Here is a 14,690-nt window from a genome sequence, read left to right as displayed (position 1 = left end):
AAAGAAAAAAGTGTATTCTGCTGCTTTTGGATGGACTATCTTGTTGATATCTATTATGTCTAACTGGCCTATGGATCATTCAAGGCACTGCTTCCTTGCTGATTTTATATCTGGATGATCTGTCAATTGATGTAAGTGGGGTGTTAAATTCTTTGACTATTATTGCCTTACTGTCAAATCTCCCTGTTTGTTAATACCTTGGGATAGCTAAGTTAGTTATGTGGGCTAAATAAGAAAAAAAAAAAAAAGGAGGACACAAATTACTAATATCAGAAACAAAAAAGGGAAACATTGCTGTAGATTCTATGAAATTTAAAGGATAAAATTATATTTTGGAAAATTCTGTATCCACAAATTTATATGAAGTAGAGAAAATGAACCAGTTTCTTGAAAGACACAATCTGTCAAAACTCACTTAAGAAGAAATGGACACAAAGAATAAGCTTATGCATATTAAATAAATAGAATCAGTAATTTTAAACCTTCCTGAAACAATCATTTTCCAATAAAAATTTTAAAAATAAATAAAATAAACCTTCCAAAACAGAAAGCATCAGATCCAAAAGAGTTCACTGTTTTATTATCCCAAACTTTTAATGAAACAATTATAATAATACTGTACAATCTCTTTTAGATGATAGAAGCTAAAGGAATACTTCTTAACTTAGTCTAGAATTCAACATCACCTTGATAGCAAAAACAGACAAAGACACTACAAGAAAAGTAAACTGCAGGCCAATGTTTCTCACAAAAACAGATATAAAAATCCTCTATAAAATATTAACAAATTGAGTCCAACAGTGTAGAAAAATAATTATACATCATGACCAACTGAGATTCATGTTAGGTGTGCAAGGATAATTTAACATTTGAAAATCAATTAATGCAATCCAGAACACTGACAGACTAAAAAAAGTCACATGATCATAACAAAAGATGTTGAAAAAACATTTGACAAAATCCAACACTCATTTATGGTAAAAAATAAAAAGCTCTCAGTTAACAAGAAATAGAGAATAACTTTTTGAACTTGAAAAAGACTCTCTACAAAAACCTACATTTAACATAATACTAAATGGTGAGAAACTTGAAGTTTTCCCAGTAACATCAGGTGCAAGTCAAGCAAGGCCTGTCTTAGCACTCCTTTTCAACATTATACAGGAAATTCTTGCTAATGCAATATGACAAGAAAAGGAAATGAAAGTATATTTATTAGGAAGGAAGATATAAAAGTCATATTTGCAGATGATATGATCATCTATATATAAAATCTGAAAGAATCAACAACAAAATTCCTGGAATTAATAAGTGATTATAATAAGGCTACAGGATACAAAATTAATATACAAAAGTCAATTCCTTCCATATATATCAGAAAAAAACAAGTGGAACTTGAAATTAAAAGCATAATATCATTTACATTAACACTGAATGAAATAAAATAGGTATAAATTTAACAAATAAGATGGTTAGATGGCATCAAAAGACATGACTAACTCAAAGGACATGGGTTTGAGTAAACTCCAGGGGTTGATGATGGACAGGGAAGCCTGGTGTGCTGCAGTTCACGGGGTCACAAAAAGTCAGACACGACTGAGTGACTGAACTGATGAAACCTATATGAGGAAATCAACAAAACTCTGGTGAACAATAAAAAGAACTAAATAAATAGAGATATATTCTATACTCATGAAAAAGAATACTCAATATTGTCAAGCTATCAATTCTTTCCAATTTCATATCTATATTCAATGCAATTTCTGTCAAAGTACCAGCAGTTTATTTTATGAATATTGAAAAACTGATTCTAAAATTTACAGAGAAGGAAAAGACCCAGAATATCCAATACAATATTGAAGGAGAACAAATTTGGAAGAATGATGCTAACTGACTCACTGCAAAACTATAATAATCCAGACAATATGGTATTGGCAAAAGGACAGACAAACTGATCAATGAAACAGAACAGAGATCCTAGAAATAGACAGACAATCATATATAGAATCAACTGATCTTTGACAAAGGGAACAAAGATAATTGATTCAACAAATGGTGCAGAAAACTGGATATCCACATGCAAAAAACATAAACCTAGATGCAAACTTTACACATTTAGTTTCTCCAGTGTGGAAACACTAGAACCCTTGTATATGGTGGGAATGTCAGTTTGTGCCTGTGATATGAAGAACAGTATGGAGGTTTCTCAAAACTTAAAAACAGAACTATTATATGATCCAGCAATCCTACTTTTGGATCTATATCTCAAAGAACTGAAAATAGAATCTTGAAGAGATACTTTTACCTCTATGTTCTTAGAAATATTATTTATAAGAGGATAGAGAGGAAAATAATATAAATATCCACTGATGGATGGACAGATAAAGAAAATGTTAGTGTATATTGAATACATATGCTAATATTATTCAGAATTGAAAAAAGAAGAAAAGCTTCCAACATTGAGCAACATGGCAAACATTATGCTAAGTGAAATAAGCCAATCACAGAAAGACAAATACTGCATGGCTCCACTTATATTAGATATTAATACGGTCAAACTCGTAGAAATAGAGAGTAAAGTGATTATTTCCAGGGACTAGAGGCAGAGTAAAATAGTTAGTTGCTGTTCAATGGGTAAATATTCAGTTATGTTAAGACAAATAAGTTCCAGTCCCATCACTTCATGGCAAATAGATGGGGATACAGTGGAAACAGTAGCAGACTTAATTAATGGGGGCTTCAAAATCATGGTAAATGGTGACTGCAGCCATGAAATTAAAAGACACTTACTCCTTGGAGGGAAAGTTATGACTAACCTAGACAGCATATTAAAAAGCAGAGACATTACTTTGCCAACAAAGATCCGTCTAGTCAAGGTTATGGTTTTTCCAGTAGTCATGTGTGGATGTGAGAGTTGGACTATAAGGAAAGCTGAGCACAGAAGAATTGATGCTTATGAACTATGGTGTTGGAGAAGACTCTTGGGAGTCCTTTGGACTGCAAGGAGATCCAACCAGTCCATCCCAAAGGAGATCAGTCCTGAGTGTTCATTGGAAGGACTGATGTTGGAGTTGAAACTCCAATACTTTGGCCACCTGATGCAAAGAACTGACTCATTGGAAAAGACCCTCATGTTGGGAAAAGTTTAAGGCAGTAGGAGAGGGGGATGACAGAGGATGAGATGGTTGGATGGCATCACTGACTCAATGGATGTGAGTCTGGGTAAATTCCAGGAGTTGGAGATGTACAGGGAGGCCTGGCATGCTGCAGTCCATGGGGTCACAAAGAGTTGGACACAACTGAGCGACTGAACTGAACTGAACTGAATACTGATAAGTTACCTGAAAAACAGTTTCTACTATATCCCTCCACCCCCTTTTTTTTTGTAAGAAGGGGATAAATATGTGTATATTCTTATTCCATTCTTTGATGAAGAAGCATTGAAATAACTAAAGTGTGACTGTCACAAGATGAAAGATGATAGAATGGAAATATGCATTCTAAAAGTACATCTTTTAAATCACTTTAATTTTGAACCACTGAATGTAATAACCATTTATCTAACTAATATTAAATATTCTTATTTTTAAATCAGAAAAAATATGAAATAAGAATGAAGTTTATTGGGCTACATATTCCAAACAAAATGGATCTTGGAATACTAAATAATTCTCCCCAAAATATTCAAGTTAAAGGAAATGTTCAGCTTCTGACATCTGTGGGTAAAGGATCAGTTTGTTTCAATTATAATGATGGAGGGATTGACTATTAAAAGCAAGCAACTATGTTTATCTCATGACATATTTTAAAATAACATTGAAAATTTAATTTTGAAAGAAAAATTGTAATAACTAGAAAATACATTTCATTTTTTGAGAGATGTGTGAGAAAGCCCACATATAAACAAACAGATAGACTAGCTTAAAGAAAGTGAAAATACAAGAGCTGTGTACATCAAAAAATCATAAAATTTATAAGCAAAAGACTAAGGCAAAAAATGTAAAAAAATACTTTTTCAAATAATGATGACAGGAAAGTGTTAATATCCTTACAATGCAAAGAGATTAAATGTCTTTGGCAGGAAATATTAGTGGAGAAACAGAAAAAAAAAGTTATGCCTAGACACTTCCAAAGGAGTAATATAAATAATTAATAATTACATTTAAGAAGTCTAATACTATTTCTGCTTTATTGACTTGCCAAAGCCTTTGACTGTGTGGATCACAATAAACTGTGGAAAATTCTGAAAGAGATGGGAATACCAGACCACCTGACCTACCTCTTGAGAAACCTGTATGCAGGTCAGGAAGCAATTGTTAAAACTGGACATGGAACAACAGACTGGTTCCAAATAGGAAAAGGAGTACGTCAAGGCTGTATATTGTCACCCTGCTTATTTAACTTATATGCAGAGTACATCATGAGAAATGCTGGGCTGGAAGAAGCACAGCTGGAATCCAGATTGCCGGGAGAAATCTCAATAACCTCAGATATGCAGATGACACCACCCTTATGGCAGAAAGTGAAGAGGAACTAAAAAGCCTCTTGATGAAAGTGAAAGAGGAGAGTGAAAAAGTTGGTTTATAGGTCAACATTCAGAAAACTAAGATCATGGTATCTAGTCCCATCACTTAATGGGAAATAGATGGGGAAACAGTGGAAACAGTGTCAGACTTTATTTTTCTGGGCTTCAAAATCACTGCAGATGGTGATTGCAGCCATAAAATAAAAGACATTTACACCTTGGAAGGAAAGTTATGACCAACCTAGATAGCATATTGAAAAGCAGTGACATTACTTTGCCAACAAAGGTCCGTCTAGTCAAGGCTATGGTTTTTCCAATGGTCATGTATGGATGTGAGAGTTGGACTATGAAGAAAGCTGAACACCAAAGAATTGATGCTTTTGAACTTTGGTGTTGGAGAAGACTCTTGAGAGTCCCCTGGAGATTAGTCCTGGGTGTTCATTGGAAGGACTGATGCTGAGGCTGAAACTCCAATACTTTGGCCACCTCATGTGAAGAGCTGACTGGAAAAGACCCTGATGCTGGGAAGGATTGGGAGCAGGAGGAGAAGGGGACAACAGAGGATGAGATGGCTGGATGGCATCATCGACTCGATGGATGTGAGTTTGAGTGAACTCCGGGGGTTGGTGATGGACAGGGAGGCCTGTTGTGCTGTGATTCATGGTGTCACAAAGAGTTGGACATGACTGGGCAACTGAACTGAACTGAATATTAATTGTAATCAGTTGATTACCAGTTACCATTTACTTAACTGTATCCCCTGAAAATGACTTTTTAAATTGCAGTACTGACAGTTGCCCAGGGACTGCGCGCACTATGGCAACCTTCTCACTGCTGTAGGCATATAAATAAATAGGCAACTTGACAACACATATCAAAAGCCTTAAGAATATAAGAAAATATGGATATTGCTCCCAATTTTTGGCTATGGTAAGCAATGATTTGTTGTACCCAAGGTCAAACAGTTTTCTCCAATCTATTTGGCATATAACACTCATCTAGTGTTAATTTTTAGCATGTGCTTAAATGATATTTTTCCATATTTTTTGACTATATAATTCTTTGTGAAGCATTTGCTAATGCTGATTTCACAACAGCCCATGTTTTCATTTGATGGCAAAGATGATCAGAAACAAACAATTTTTAACTTGATATTTTCTTTCCCTTTTGCTTTTGCTTTGAGAAAAATAACAGTACATGGCTGTCCATGTGCTTCCTCAAAATGAACTTTCATTCAGCAACTACTGATAAGGTACAGTGTTGTATCAGGTACAGTGTTGTACCTTGTATCAGGTACAGTGTTAGGTGCTAGGGGCAAGGCAGTGAACTACAAAAACAAGCAAAAACCCTGCCTTTATAGAGCACAAATCCCAAAGAAAGTGAAAGGGAAAGTTGCTCAGTCATGTCCGACTCATTGCAATCCCGTGGACTATACAGTCCATGGAATTCTCTTGGGCAGAATACAGGAGTGAGTAGTCTTTCCCTTCTCCAGGGGGCTCTTCCCACCCCAGGGACTGAACCCAGGTATCCTGCATTGCAGGTGGATTCTTTACCAGCATAGTTACAAGGCAAGCCCATTCCCAAAGAAAGGCAATGCCAAAGAATGTTCAAACTACCACACAGTTGCACTCATCTCATAAGCTAGCAAGGTAACACTGAAAATTCTCCAAGCTAGGCTTCAACAGTATGTGAACCGAGAACTTCAGATGTTCAACCTGGATTTAGAGAAGGCAGAGGAGCCAGAAATCAGATTGCCAACATCTGATGGATCATAGAAAAAGCAAGAGAATTCCAGAAAAAGTATCTACTTCTTCATTGCTATGCTAAAACCTTTGTGTGTATCACAACAAACTGTGGAAAATTCTTAGAGATGGGAATATCTGACCACCTGACCTGCCTCCTGAGAAATCTGTATGCAGGTCACAGTTACAACTGGTCACATAACAACAGGCTGGTTCCAAATTGGGAAAAGAGTGTATATTGTCACCCTGTTTATTTAACTTATATGCAGAGTACATCATGCAAAATGCTGGACTGGATGAAGCACAAGCTGGAATCAAGATTTCCAGGAAAAATATAAATACCTCAGATATGCAGATGATACCACCCTTATGGCAGAAAATGAAGAGGAACTAAAAAGCCTCTTGATGAAGATGAAGAAGAGAGGGAAAAAATTGGCTTAAAACTCAACATTCAGAAAACTAAGATCATGGCATCCGGTTCCATCACTTCATGACAAATAGAAGGGGAAACAGTGGAAACAGTGACAGACTCTATTTTTAGGGGCTTGTGGACATGAGTTTGAGCAAGCTTCAGGAGTTGGTGATGGACAGGGAAGCCTGGCCTGCTACAGTCCATGGGGTCACATAGTTGGACACAACAGAGCGACTGAACTGAACTGAACTGAGAGGCACTATATTAAGATGAAACATATTCAAGCACTCAGGATCATCAAAAACACATATACTTCACTATATTCACTTGTATTATATCTATAATCCTGTACCAAACACTGTACTTGCCTAGAGATACAGCTAACAGTATTTACAATAAAGAAAACCTGCATTGTAAGACTTGGAATGTGAATGCGGTTTCAGAATGTTTCCTACTATTCATCAACACTCAAGTTTTCTCCATCTTTTTTCTTGATTCTAGTGTGATATATATGCTATGTTAGATTTTGTATTTATTTGTGTTTATGTTTCGGGGAAGGCAATGGCAACCCACTCCAGTACTCTTGCCTGGAAAATCCCAGGGGCGGAGGAGCCTGGCGGGCTGCAGTCCACGGGGTCCCTAAGAGTCAGACACAACTGAGCCACTTCACTTTCACTTTTCACTTTCACGCATTGGAGAAGGAAATGGCAACCCACTCCAGTGTTCTTGCCTGGAGAATCCCAGGGATGGGGGAGCCTGGTGGACTGCTGTCTATGGGGTCGCACAGAGTCAGACACGACTGAAGCAACTTAGCAGCAGCAGCAACAGCAGTGCTTAAGTTTGTGTTTCTGAGTGTGTGTGTGTGTGTGTGTGTCCCTACATATGTAGGGCTTCCCTAGTAGCTCAACTGGTAAAGTGGTCCACTGGAGAAGGGAATGGCAAACCACTTCAGTATTCTTGCCTTGAGAACTCCATAAACAGTGTGAATTGTATTAAACGCTTAGACCCCTCTCTTTAACTACTTGTTATTAGCAAAAAAAGGAAACTTGCCTCATCTTCCTCACTCCTTCCCCTTTCTCCACAACTCAGTTTTAACAGTGTTTATTTTATATAAACTCTATATACTTTAATCACTGAATTTCTCATAAAGGATACCCTTTGACTTCAAGCTACTGAACATAAGATAATAAAGAGGATTATTTCCGATTAATTTCTTTTTATTTGTTCACTTATTCATTTTGAAATTATCATTTAAAAATTATTTTGAAATAATTTTTAAATTATTAATTTTTAAATTATTTTTAAATTGTTTTTATTATAATATTTATAGCCTATTCTCTTTTTCTTATTCCCTCCTTGTTTTTTATCAATTTGATTTTTAGTTGAATATATTAATTTCTCACTACTAGTCCTTTGCTAGGGTTTTCCAAAACACTCCTTAGCTGACTGTAGCTTTTTTTCAAGAAGGGTTAATATGAAAAATATATGTTGTTTTTTACAGCCAATATAATTTTGTCTATATCCTTTGTAGCTTGGAGACAACTTTGCTGGATATAAGTTCCTAATATCACATTTTTCTCTTAAGTCTTTTTGTAGTGTTGATCTGTTATTTTCTGGCAATGAATATTGTAGCCAAACTGATTATCTGAGTCTTCATGTTTAATCTATCTGCTTTCCATTTCAAGTGACATAAACTTTTTCACCTAGAAGACAGATTCTTTCTTTATAAATCCAATAAATATACTATGATATGTTTTAGTGTATCTGTGTTCCTTTACTTTGATATTCTCTTTCACAATTTCAACTTTTAAAATATTGTATCTTTGATGGTCTTTACCGTTAGTTATTCTCTAATTATTTTAACTTGGTTTCCCTTTGATAATTTCTATGTTACTCCTCTGTGAACTCTACTTTTCAGTTTCCTTTCTTCCTATATATCCTCTTCATTTGCTGTTTTTTCCCTCAGTTCTTAACTGATTTTCATTAAAGTTGTGATCAAATCCTATTAGTTTTGTATTAATGTTGGAATGTTGGGTTAAAGTTTTATCTGCTTCAAAGTCTCAGTTTTCTTCTGTGTGTTATTTTTTTGCAGATAAGTTTACTTTTCCCCCTCCCCAAACATGTTTTCTTATAGTAATGTGTACAATACTTTACCTATTCCTCATTTTTTGGGCATATTTTCCTTTGATTTGGGTTGTATGAGAAGAAAATAGCAGGGGATAACAATTGTTGTTTAGTGGCTAAGTCATATCTGTCTCTTTTGTGACCCCCTGGACTATAGTCCTCCAGGTTCCTCTGTCCATGGGATTTCCCAGGCAAGAATACTAGAGTGAGTTGCCATTTCCTTCTCCAGGGGATAACAATGGCCATATGTAATTCCTAAGTAGTGCTTCTTAATATCTTTTGCCTGTTTTCTTTTTAGATGTTTGCCATTTTATTTGTTGATATTAAGAGCCTATATATATATATATATATATATATATATATATATAAAACATAAATATGGGGCTTCCCAGGTGGTACAGCAGTAAAAAATCTGCCTACCAATGTAGGAAATGCAAGCAACTCAGGCTCGATCCCTGGATCAGGAAGATCCCCTGAAGCAGGAAATGGCAACCCATTCCATTATTCTTTCCTGGAAAATGCCATGGACAGAAGGACCTGGTAGGCTACAGTCCATGGGGTTGCAAAGAGTCGGATATAACTCAGCCACTGAGCACACACGCATAAGTATATATATTAGCAACTATTTTTTCATATGCAGTCATGCCATACTTAAATAAGTGTAGAACCCCATATAGTAATACTTTATACACCTTTATAAATCCTCATTTACTGAAATTAAACCCTTTTATCATTGACAGTTCTATCAGAATACCATAAATCTCTTTAAACCTTGAAAGCAGTAAGAAGTTCAGCACAGAAAATTAACTGCTCACAAATGTGTTGAAAAGACTGAGGAGCAAAGGTTAGGGAAAGCCACCAATGGATCTCAGATTTGCTACTAGCTTTGGGGGAATTATGAAGTTGCTATTTTCAACACAGCTCAAAGGGTACAGGAAATCACAACTGATGGTTTCTGTAGTGCTGGCTGTAGCACCAAGAAAGTGATTCTTAGGGCCAATGGCCAGTGCACACTAAAATCTCACGTCCTGTAAACCCACGCTTTCCCTTGCTGTTGCAAGAGCAAGAAAAGGGTCGCTTCTGCCTTCCAGATCTAACAAGAGGGAATTCATGTTACTATAATCTAAACCAAAGCCCCACAACAAAAGATTCTAGGAAATTTGTTTCCCAGACATCAACTTTGAAACCATAGGAGAGAGCACAGAAGGTGGTGAAAATGGTCCTGACTACCAACAATCAGTCTGGCACAATCATCCTCTGGTTGCTCAGCACCAATACATAGCCTCCTACTCAATTGTATCTCCCAAACAACAATGGCAATAAGATCCCATGACTACCTAGCATGAAGTGACTAAACAACATGTTTGGTCTTTCCTCAAATTCCCATCAAGTCCTATATGCAGCATTAGATGATGTTTATACCTTTTATAATTCACTCGGTGATATTCTTCAATGTCTTGCAAACTAAAGACTGAAAAATAAAAGGCACCTTCATCAACATACTTTATATAAAGTTGCTTGGAAAAGAGAAAGACTTTTAAAAAGGCAATTGATATGATACAAAACAGTGAAGAAAATAAGCATATTTCTTTAGTCTTCTCTTAACAACTGGTATTTAGTTGGTATTTAAAATTTCTCTACCTATGTCTGATTCATGCTGAGGTTTGACAGAAGACAACATTCTGTAAAGCAATTATCCTTCAATTAATAAATTAAAACATAGTAAAAAAAAAGTTTAATCTTTCACTTTCCACTCTATGTTCCATTTTTCCACAGCACCTCAAAATTTTGCTATATTCTGTTTTGTATGGTGACTCAAATTTTTATTCCAAAAGTGTCTGATCTTGCTTTATTTGATTGTTGTAGTTTTTTCTTTTTGTTATCATTAGTTGTAGAAATACTACAAAGCTTTCAGAGAATCTACTGGTTGACAAAATCCTCTCTGTCCCCCTTGGGTAACATAAATTTTATTACTTTTTCAATTAGGATTATAACTGCAGACAATTAGCCTTTACCTGTTAGTTCTGTCCCACTATAAACTCATAAGATAGTTTTCTATCATTACTAATTCATTGAAATCATCGTTGTGTCCTTGTAAAAATATTTCTCCATTGGGAACTAAGACTTCTAAACTATGAAAAGCAGTAAATAATATGCAGGGGAAACAAAAAATTCTTGAGGGGAAACCCAGGTTCTGTCCTTGGGTTGGGAAGATCCCCTGTAGGAGGATTTATCAACTCACTCCAGTATTCTTGCCTGGAGAATTCCATGGACACAGGAACTAGTGGGCTACAGTCCATGGGGTCACAAAGAGTCAGACACCACTGAGCAACTAACATGCACTTCAGGAATTATAAAGAAAGAGGTCACTCTCATTTTCTACCATTGATTCTCCAATCTGGTCTCTCACTAAGATATTAAAAGCATCATTTATGGTTGTCAGAGCATAAAGTAAAATTTTTAGAACATTTCTCCAACCTAATTGTTATTATGTATAAAACAGCATAAATAAGTCTTATCTAAGCCACTTTACTGTATTACTGGACCAACTGCTTCTGGGTGATGAGGTAAAGAGTAAGGTAAATGATCCCCTTGGGTATGTGTCTATTGCTTCACTCCTCTCCTATAAAACGAATACCTTGATCAGGAGGAACATAGTATGTAGCATCATGGCAGCAAATAATGCATTCTGTAGATCCATGGATGATCATGAGGGAAGAAAAATCAGAGGCAGAGAATGGAAATTCTTATGTAGAGTAAGTGGCAATACCAAGGGCTGGGGAGGAGGGATTTGTGCCCCTTCTATGATTCAAAGGGTAAAAATTCATTAAACTTCCCCAGAACTTACTTCCACTCTTCCCTCCATGAACATATGGTATATGTAGAGTGCCTAGTTGATCTTCACTGTAGGAATTTGGTCATTAAGCAGTGGAAGTAGCCAGATTTACCATGGTGATGAGAAGCTTATGTATTTGAGACTGAGTCAATTCTATACCAGCATGTTTTCAGTTTGTTAATGAGCTTACTGAGTAAGCACTAGATGACAGGTAAAGAGGCAGACTGACAGCCACAATATGAGAAATCTTATTTTACTTGATTATTGCAAGTCTCCTCCACAAAAGCATTCTTTTGAAAACATTTACTTAGGCAACGAATGTCTTTATATCCTTTGCCAGTTTTTAGAAGTTCACCCTTAAGCTTTTCAACTAATCTTTCCCTAATGTTTTAATTGCATTGCTTCTAAGGTGCTTACTACTGGATGAGTCATTAGTCCTGCACCTGATTGCTAATCTCCAAGAACTGATGTATATCTGACCTCCAGCAAATTCTTTTTCCAAGCAAAATGAACAACCAGATGCCATGTTCAACATTCTGCCCCTAAGAGGATTTCCCTTCATTATTATCCTTTAGGACTATGATGATTAATTTTATGTGTCAACTTTACTGGTCTGAGGGGTATCCAAATATTTGGTCAAACATTATTCTGAGTGTTTCTGTGAGGGTGTAGTTGTGGATGAGATTAACATTTGAATCAGTAGACTGAGTAAAGTAGATTGCCCTTCCTAGTGTGGGTGGGCCTCATTCAATCTGTTAAAGGCTGGAATGGAACAAAAAAGCTGTTCCTCTCATGAATAAGCAAAATTCCTCCTGCCTGCCTGATTGAATAGGAACATCAGTATTTTCTTGCCTTCAGGCTCAAACTGAAACTTCAGTTCTTCTTAGGTCTCAAGCTTACCAGCTCTCAGACTGCAACTACACCATTGGAGCTTCTGGATCTCCACTTTGCTGACTACAGATCTTGAGTCCTCTTGGCCTCCATAGTCACACAAGATAATTCCTTATAAAAATGAATAAATAACTTTATGTGTGTGTTTGTATATGTATTTATATATATGTATATATATATATATACACACACACACACATGTAAATTTCTTCTCCCTGTCAGTTGTTTCTGTGAAATTTCATATCAGGCTACATGAGTGAATTGGAGGAGAGATAACAGTTCAGCAGAATTGGGTCCCATGAGAGTCTGAGCTACCTGATCATGTAACTTGTTCATGGTTCCAGAAACTGTAAAGGCCTGACTCTAGGGATCTGTGTGTCTGATAAAAGCTAATCATGTCGCATAGCTGAAATCATATGGTTATTAGGTCAGATGTCTCATATAGTCTATACTAAGTTTCCTTAGTAAAGTTGGAGATCTTTTTATTATTTTCTTTTTCTTATTTTTTAATTGGAGGATAATTGCTTTACAATACTATGTAGTTTCTGCTTTACAAGGGAGTCTTTTTAAATATGAGAGTAATTATCTGCAGAAGAAAAGGCATGTGTTTGCTCTTAGAAATTTATTTTTCTCTTCTTGTGAATTATTAGAGGGTTCTCACTGGTTATCTCTAATTGTACAGACGTTTTATGTATTCTTAGATTGACTGAATCATACCCCAAGTGGAGGAGCAGCTACTCATTCAAACTTATTTTGTTCTGTACTCAAGTCAAATTAGTAGCCTTGCCTAACATACAGGTCATAGCAGTATACTTCTTAAAAAAAAAAAAAAAAAAAAGCAATAGAGAGCAATATACTTTTTACTAACAGCTAGGAAGGTAAGTTATAGAATAGACTTGCAACAGTGTTGCAGGGTGTTTTATCAAAGGATTCAGCCTACTCTGTATTTAAGGGATCTGTGGCTATGACCAAAAGAACTTCTCCTTCCAAAATGGTTATTCAAATAAGTCTCTGGGTAGAGATTTTCTCTTTTATCTCCATTTTTAAAATGTGACATAACAAAAAAAAAAATAAATAAAAAAAAAAATAAAATGTGATATAACATTTCAGTATGGTGCTCATTCATTTCAGTGCTAGAATCTCTATGATCAATATGTTCTACCAGAAGTACCTAAAGTAAAAATTATTACTGTACAAGCTCCACTGTACACATAAGTAACCACACTGCCTGTTAAATCACTGACAATTAAGGGTTATGGTTTGGCCTCTCCTAATCTGGAATACTGGCATGATCATTAACAACAAGGAGTCTATTCTCCCCTTGTTATCCCCTGCCTGAAGAAGACATCTAATGTAGAAGCTTTAAGAACACTGATGCCGGCTTCATAAGTTTTCTATGCTATGGTGATATACATATATAAATGTCCCCTGAAGACCTCCAAAGAGATATCACAAAAGATAAATCCGTTACAGCATCCTTATATCTTTTAGATATAAGATTTACTCACAGACATTATATAAAAAAAGTTATAGCACTTCAAATTCATTTAAAATAGGATACAGTCTAGGTTAGGTTTTGATTATCCATCCAAGCACAATTAGCCAAGTAACACATATAACCCAGAATTTCTAGTAAGTGGAAAATACTGTTAAATTCAGCCTACTTTAAATTATTTTTTCTCCTTGAATGTTTTTGTATATTTGGAACAAATTTCTATATATATTGGCCCATAATTTGGCTAATATAAATAATCAAAACTTTGTTCTTTGTGTACCTGCTCTGTCCTCCAAGTTCGTACTTTGGACTCAATCCTATCAGAAATTCTTGAATGTAAGTTAATTACTTTTGGAAGTGATAATAATTGATAAAATGGATATTGTGAAGGTCAGTGATTGTTTCAGGTGAAGATAATACAGGATCTTCAAATAAAAAGAGTATAGTCTCATTGAAAATGAAAACGAAAGTGAAAACAAAATGAAAGTGTTCATCACTCAGTCATGTCTGACTCTTTGCCACCCCATGGACTGTAGCCCACCAGTGTCCTTTGTCCATGGATTCTCCAGACAAGAATACTGGAGTAGGTAACCATTCCCTTCTCCATGGGATCTTTTCAACCCAGCAGTCAAACCCAGGTCTCCTTCATCGCAGGTGGATTCTTTACC

General features: G+C 35.8%; 1 long non-coding RNA gene across 1 annotated transcript; it reads right to left on the bottom strand.

Moving 5' to 3' along the window:
• Positions 1-636: 636 nt before the first annotated feature.
• On the bottom strand, positions 637-11,701 carry LOC129644773 (uncharacterized). Its single transcript, XR_008710980.1, has 3 exons — positions 11,649-11,701; positions 10,223-10,271; positions 637-1,616 (listed from the first exon to the last, which is right to left on the bottom strand). It is a non-coding gene; the product is annotated as an uncharacterized LOC129644773 (long non-coding RNA).
• Between the last annotated feature and the right edge of the window lie 2,989 nt (positions 11,702-14,690).

The sequence above is a fragment of the Bubalus kerabau genome, chromosome 2 (assembly GCF_029407905.1).
Source record: "Bubalus kerabau isolate K-KA32 ecotype Philippines breed swamp buffalo chromosome 2, PCC_UOA_SB_1v2, whole genome shotgun sequence".
Classification (NCBI taxonomy): Eukaryota; Metazoa; Chordata; class Mammalia; order Artiodactyla; family Bovidae; genus Bubalus; species Bubalus kerabau.
This window is presented reverse-complemented; position numbering and strand designations above follow the sequence as displayed.